The sequence below is a fragment of the Rhinopithecus bieti genome, unplaced genomic scaffold (assembly GCF_001698545.2).
Source record: "Rhinopithecus bieti isolate Rb0 unplaced genomic scaffold, ASM169854v2 scaffold_13749, whole genome shotgun sequence".
In the NCBI taxonomy this organism is placed as follows: domain Eukaryota; kingdom Metazoa; phylum Chordata; class Mammalia; order Primates; family Cercopithecidae; genus Rhinopithecus; species Rhinopithecus bieti.
In genome coordinates this window covers 106,351-113,440 of record NW_016807537.1, presented here as the reverse complement: position 1 = coordinate 113,440, position 7,090 = coordinate 106,351, and positions in this window count along the sequence as shown.

Below are 7,090 nucleotides of genomic sequence, written 5' to 3'. Positions count from 1 at the left end.
CCACATGTGAACATTTGCAGCCAAAATGGACCAAGTAGTTGCTGAAGCAGGAGAATCAGAGGAAATAGCCAAATCATAGATGAGAAAAGCAAGACATCAGAGCTGCAAAAATGGTACCAAGTTTGGGTTCAAGATGTTAAATGAAACTGTAAATAACATAAAAAGTCACCAGGGCCAAATCTGGGGTAAGAAGAACCACTTAGGACACTGAATAAAAGATAGGTTGCTGAAGCAGATCAGAACAGAGACTATGGATAAATGATAGGATACCACTATATTGTGGGTGGAGTGTGGGTGGCCTGACTCTATGTTGTGAACATGATTTCTTAAAGGAGCTTTGCAGGGCTAGATATCAGCTGTATTCAACACATGCTCTATGAAATCCTGGGAAGGAGTGGGTCATCTTTCCATACTTTCCTGGATTGCCTGTATAAGCCAGGCTTCTGTATAGTTGGGTAGGAAATGGATTGCTTACACACAATGCTAGTTAGAGCTAGCTTCTAAGTAGCTTTCATAACCATATTGGAAGCTGTTGGACAGCGTTGTTATTTGGGAGGTTTCTAGGTTGGCACTGTTAGCATCTTCCTCAGGCTGGGCTCTAGAATTGTGTAAGAAGGCTCGAGAAGTTTCTTTCTGGGAGTCTCTCTCCATGCTGTAAGCTATGAAATAGGTTCACATTTTTAAAAATAATCATTACATATCATATCAAAAAACCCACTTATTGTGTTTGTAAGGAGTGCCTATCACTACTACCCTAGCAAGCTTTTGTTAAAATGTTTCACTTCCATTTATGTGCAAGTATCTACAGATTTGCTCAGGATATCTCATTTCCTTCGGATTTTCCTGTTGAAATATTCAGTAAGAATTATTTTGTAGAAATGCCAAGAAATGAGTTTTTGATTAAGATTGTAATTTTCTTACGAATGGTGCAAGAAAATAAATTTGTTGTTTAGAGCCAGGCTTCCAAAGGGATATCTCATTTAAAAGTTTAATGTCAGAATTGAGGGAGGAATGTGATTGACACCCATATGTGTTTTGCTTTCTGAAAATTTTCTTTTATTTTTGATGAAAAAATTAGGCAAAATTATGAAAATGGTAGCATTTTAATTTCTTTAAAAATAAATAATACATTAGCTATCCTGCCCCACAGGGAAGAATATAATTGAAATACCAAATTCATTTCTTTGAGACAGGAATAGTAAGAAGTAATGGCATATTCTGACACCTTAGCTGCTTTTTCAAATCCCTGGGAGACTTGGTGGGTTGATGTAACACTGTCACATTTTTGTTAGAAAGAAACATCTTCCTTCTGTTATTTCCTTGTCAAAAGCTATTTATTTCCACTTTAGTCTATGTTTCAGATGATTCTGTATCTAGCTAATATAAGATCATCTTTGAGGTCTATTAAGAAGCTTTGAATACATAATGGAGATTTAAAAATTAATATTATAATTTTCTTTATAAAACAGTGCAGTCCTCTGATAAAATAGAACACTTTAAGAGTCCAGGAGTGGCCTATGTAGTGGTATTGCAGGACAGGAATGGGTAGACGCAACATAACAACACTCATGATTTTGAGTTGATGATGTCAATATATTTATAACATTCTCTCACTAATTCTTTACTAAATACAGTTGTAATAACTGCTGTTATAGGGCCATTAGGCCATGCAACACACGGTTCGGTAATTGTTCATGAGTTTACCTTCTTCTCTGAAGTGTGAGTTTTTTTGTGTTTCATTTGTTTTTCCATCTCCTACAGTGTTAAACTCAGTGCCAGGCCCCATGTAGTCACTCTGGAAATGTCCACTGTTTGCTTTGTACAGGAAAATAGTACTGGATTCATTATTCTTATTGTGATGTCAGAATTGTCAAAGTGTAAGCTTCATACTAACAGTGAGGTATTAAAAAGTTGCCCCGTGCCCATTTTTTTTTTTTTCCATTGTTGTTAACTTCAGCTATGGGTTCTATCCTATCCTAAACTGTATGTACTCAGGGGAAAGGTGCATGATTGTGCATTTGTTAACCTCTGTGTATATGGGACTAATATTTGAGGGCAATAGTAAGATTGATGACATTTAGATCTTCTATGTCCCCCATGGGAAACAAGAGTGAAAGTAATCAGTTATCAGGTCATCTAGCTCTCCATACTCCATCTGGCCCACTATGCCCATGGCTGCTGGCTTGCTGGGGTTTGAACTCTTCTCTTGCTAATGCACATAAAAACAATTTCCTGCTCATATCCCATTTCGTTACTTTCTGAAGCAAACATCTGCTGTGGCTCAGAAGAAGTTGTTTTACATTTTGTCATACAGGTATACACGTTGAGGGTGGGGATGCAGTGATATTTTATATTCCAATAGCATAAGTATAACAAGTTCCCAAATGTCTGCTTTTGGCAATTTGACATCAGAGGCTGCTTTCCACAGAGCCTTGTGTGAGTCTGTTTGCCTGGAACATTTTTTTGCTTTTACTATTCTTCTGGCAGGGTTGCCAACGTGTAGCATCAGAGGATCACTTCCCATCTTTATAACTTTCCTTGGTTATCTATCGAATACTAGTGTAATTTACAATTCAAGATAGATGGTGCCTGGAAAATATACATACCACAACTTAGGTATCCAAATGAGAATATTCAGCTCCTTCTAAAGATCCTTACATTTCTCAAATGATGTTCAGAATTCCTTTTACTTTTAGAGGCAGTGATCTAGCCAAACGAGGACATTTTTCATATAACTTTGCTTTAAATGCATGTTGGACTGAAAATATTATTACCTACCTGATTTAGCAGGTTTGGTTGAGTCATTTTAAGTATTTCCAGAAATCAAAATCGGATCATTGAATGAAGAGTTGCTACCGGTGAGGAGAAACAAGTGAACCAATGAACAAACCCCTATGAAGCATCATCCAAGTGAGTGACAAACACATTTGGAGTTCTGGCAGCACCACTGCAATCACTGCATGTCTTCCTACAGAGATGAATTCTAAGTTAACAGTGATCATCTCCAAATTGCGTAGGAATGAACCTCAGACACCAGGAAAACGGTGGCATGACCTGTGCAACTATTTTATCGACCAAGCTGGACTTAATGGAGGGGAGAGGTGAAATAATGAAAACACTTTAATTTCTCCAATTAGTGACTTTCAAGTTCATTCTATAAGAGCTCCCTTTCTCCTCATGGACAGAATCTCAGGCAGATTCCATAGCTTTGTCAGTCACTTTCAGTTTTTAATGAGAAGTCTTAGCCTAAAGTATTAAAAGCCCAGTCAGATAAAACAGGAACTCGGGTCTTTTCAATATAAAGCTTCTCTACTTCCTTATAGCTTTTGGCTCAACCTAGACTCAGAAGAATCTAGTCGGAAACGTGGAGCTGGTTCAGATTGTGATCCCCAGAAGCGAATTCTGAGCTGGGAATAGACAAACAGAAGGCTCATTAGAGAGTGCCTTTGGGATCAACACCTGTGGATAGAAATAAATGGAAAGAAGCAGGATTATACAGGAGGACTTAAACTGCAGTACATCCCAGCAGAGGTCTTGGCCAACCCAATGGGAAACTCTGAAGCTGAGATCACCCATCAGAGTTGTCCTGAGTTGAGTGAGGGAGCCAGGCATTTATACCTTGTATTTATCAGTCATTGAATGTAGGTCACTCTTCTCTGAAAGAAGACATGACTTGGGGAAAGGTGGCTTTTTGCAGCTGTGGTAATCCTCATAAAGGGGCAGAGAGCCAAGGGCTGTCAACTGGCTATACTCCTGGGAGAGTAAGCCCTTCATTTCATTTCATTTCATTTCATTTCATTTCATTTCATTTCATTTCATTTCATTTCTTTCTTTCTTTTTCTTTTTCTTTTTTTTTTTGAGACGGAGTCTCCCTCTGTCACCCAAGCTGGAGTGCAGTGGCATGACCTCGGGTCACTGCAGCCTCCGCCTCCTGGGTTCAAGCGATTCTCCTGCCTCAGCCTCCCGAGTAGCTGGGATTACAGGCATGCACCGCCACGCTGAGCTAATTTTGTATTTTAGTAGAGATGGGGTTTCACCATGTTGGCCAGGCTGGTCTTGATCTCCTGACCTTGTGATCACCCGCCTGGGTCTCCACAGTGCTGGGATTATAGGCATGAGCCACCGTGCTCGGCCTAGCCCTTCATTTCTGAATGAGAAACTGGGCAGCACATGATGGAGTCCACCAAAGGGACAGAGTGTTTCTTTTCTTCATTCTCACAGCTTTTGCCACCCTCCTCTTCCAAGCATTATGCTTCTTCTGGCTTCACTTCGACCTGTCAGGTAGGATGGATGAAAGGAAATGGGCAGAGCTTTATCTGACTGTACAGTGTTTATCTTGCATTGGCCTGCTGTGGATGTGACACACACCCCAGTACTGGCTCTTCCTCTTGTACAGTGCTCTTAAGAACTCTCTGGAGACACTCCACCATGGGATCATGCCACTGCATCATCTCTATCATGGGTGATACGCCCTTTAAGCTGACTACCTTTGACTCTATCCACCCCTCTCCTGCTTCTGGGAATACTACTGATGCCTGCTTTTTTTTTTTTTTTTTTTTTTTTTTTTTTTTTTTTTTTTTTTTTTTTTTTTTTTTGAGATATCCCTGCCATGGCAGGCAGATCTCTTGGGCTGGGCCCCTTCAGCATGATTGACATCCATCAGCCTTCCTCAGTGTTTATTGTTGTCCATGGAAAATATTTTCACCTACCAAACTCTGGCCATGTCAGCCATTCCTGCTGTAATCCACCGTATCCTATTTTTCATCTTTAGATTCCAAAGCAAAGACCAGTATACACATTATTTAACCTTCAAGAACTACACAACAAGCTCTCCCATTCATTTTCTTGAAGTCTCCTTACTTGGCTGAAGACCATTCCTCTGGGACAGGTCACTGTGCTCAAGGTAATAAAGGATAGGATGGTGTTTCCTTTTGAATCGTCAATGCATTAAATCCTAATGAGCTGCCAATTAGATGAAATCCCTGAGTTTTGAGGGAACATGTAATCTCTAGCAAATTTGTTAAATAACTGGGCAAGATTCCCTTTAGAGGCACTCTTCTATGAAGGCCAGGGCTTGTGTATGCTGCCTTTGTGGGAATGGGGATATGGCTTCAGACTTAACATCTCATTAACAGGGGACTTGTACTATGCCATCCTTTTCCAATAAGGAGTCTAGGCCAGCATGGCTTTGTATGAATGTGAGGCAGGTGCTGCCTGTACTGTGTGAGCTCACTGTCTCTGAAAGGCACCTGCAGAGAATTAGAATAGCCATAGTTTGTCAATAAAAGATCAGTGGTATATTGGGTTGCTGACGATGGGTGGGTAGTTAGACCTTAGGGATATATGTCACAATTGTGGCATTTCATAAAGCTTGAGAACTCATTATATAGTAGAATGAATATGCTCTGTGGTGTAAGAAGATTTGGGTTTAAGTTCTGATTGTGTACTCTGAGCTAGATCACATAATTTACCTAAAATCCATTTTCTTCATCTACAAAACTGAATTAATAATACTAGCTCTGTTAGACTCACCGGGATGTAATGGAGACCAAATGTAATGACAGGTGTGAAATGAATGCAGTAGAAATATAAAAAAGAATATTATTATATATGTTTAGAGTGTTTGAACCCACTCTATACTAAGGATGAGAAAGAAGCCTTTAATCTGTTATGTCACACTTTCTTGATGTTATTTTGGCTCAAATGTAAAAACTCTAATTATTACATATTTATGCAGACTCCAACCAAACTGAAAGAAAATTATTTAAATAGGGTAATTTTTCAGGATGCTGCAGAAGCTGCAAGTAGCAACTAGTGGGCAATGAAGATCGCAGCATTATCTTCAAAGTTACTTATTTGGAACACTAGGCTCCAGGAATCTAAGTTGAGATCATTTAAATGTCAGCATTAAGGGGCCCAGGTGATTAAATATAGTGTAAAAGACATTAAGAGCTTCAGGGATGAAGAGCAAGAACATTCTTCTCATTCTGATTAAGAATCGCTACACAGAGTTCATTTTTATAGTGTAGTAGATATTAATAAAAGCTCCTTCTTTTACTGTATACTTCTGGAAGCTCGATAGTGAATTGGAAGGGAGGAGAGAAGGAAAAATGATATTTTGATACTTTTTGTTGTCCTTATGACATCTGATAGCTTTCCTTTGCCTTTAAGCTAAAACCTACCGAAAACTAAGTTGTAGAAGTGATATGGCTTGGATATGTGTCCCCATTCAAGTCTCATGTTGAATTATAATTCCCAATGTGAGACCTGGGGCCTGGTGGGAGGTGATTGCATCATGGGGTAGATTTCTTATGAATGGTCTACACCATCTCCTGCAAGCTGTACTGGAGATAGTGAGTGAGTTCTTGTGAGATTTGATTATTTAAAAGTATGTGGCACCTCTCTTGCTTCTGTCATGGCCACGTGACATGCCTGCTCTCCTTTCATCTTCTGCCATGATTGTAAGGTTCCTGAGGCCTCCCCAGAAGCTGAGGGGATGCCAGCACCCTGCTTCCTATGATAGCCTGAAGAACCAGGAGCCAATTACATGTCTTTTCTTTATAAATTACCCAGTCTCAGATATTTCTTTATAGCAATGTGAGAACAGCCTAACACAAGAAGGTATTGTAAAATTTTTGAAATTTTCAGTTATGGCTTCTGCTTCAAGATTCTTTTGTGGCCACAGTAAATTAACATTTAAAACATTCATTGAATATTTACACTACCTCAAGCAACAGGAATGGAGGGAACTCACAGAAGAATGACGGAGCAACTTCTTTGGGGAGAGTGTCTCTCAGTGTAGGGCAAATGTTCTGGAACTTTAGTAAGCCTAAGAATTACCTGGAGAGCTCGTGCAAATACAGATTTTCAGCATTCACCCACACAGCTTTTGACTCCATAGAGTTGCGTTGGATCTCAGGAGTCTTAATTACTACCCAAAACATCAGGTAATTCTTATACACATTCTAAAAAACACTAGTCTGGAGAAAACATCAGACAGGTACAAAGAATTGTGGTCAAAGCAAAGTTACAGAGCCTAATGGGAGTATGGCAATGACTTGTGACTGATAAAATCTAAAGAAATCTGCCA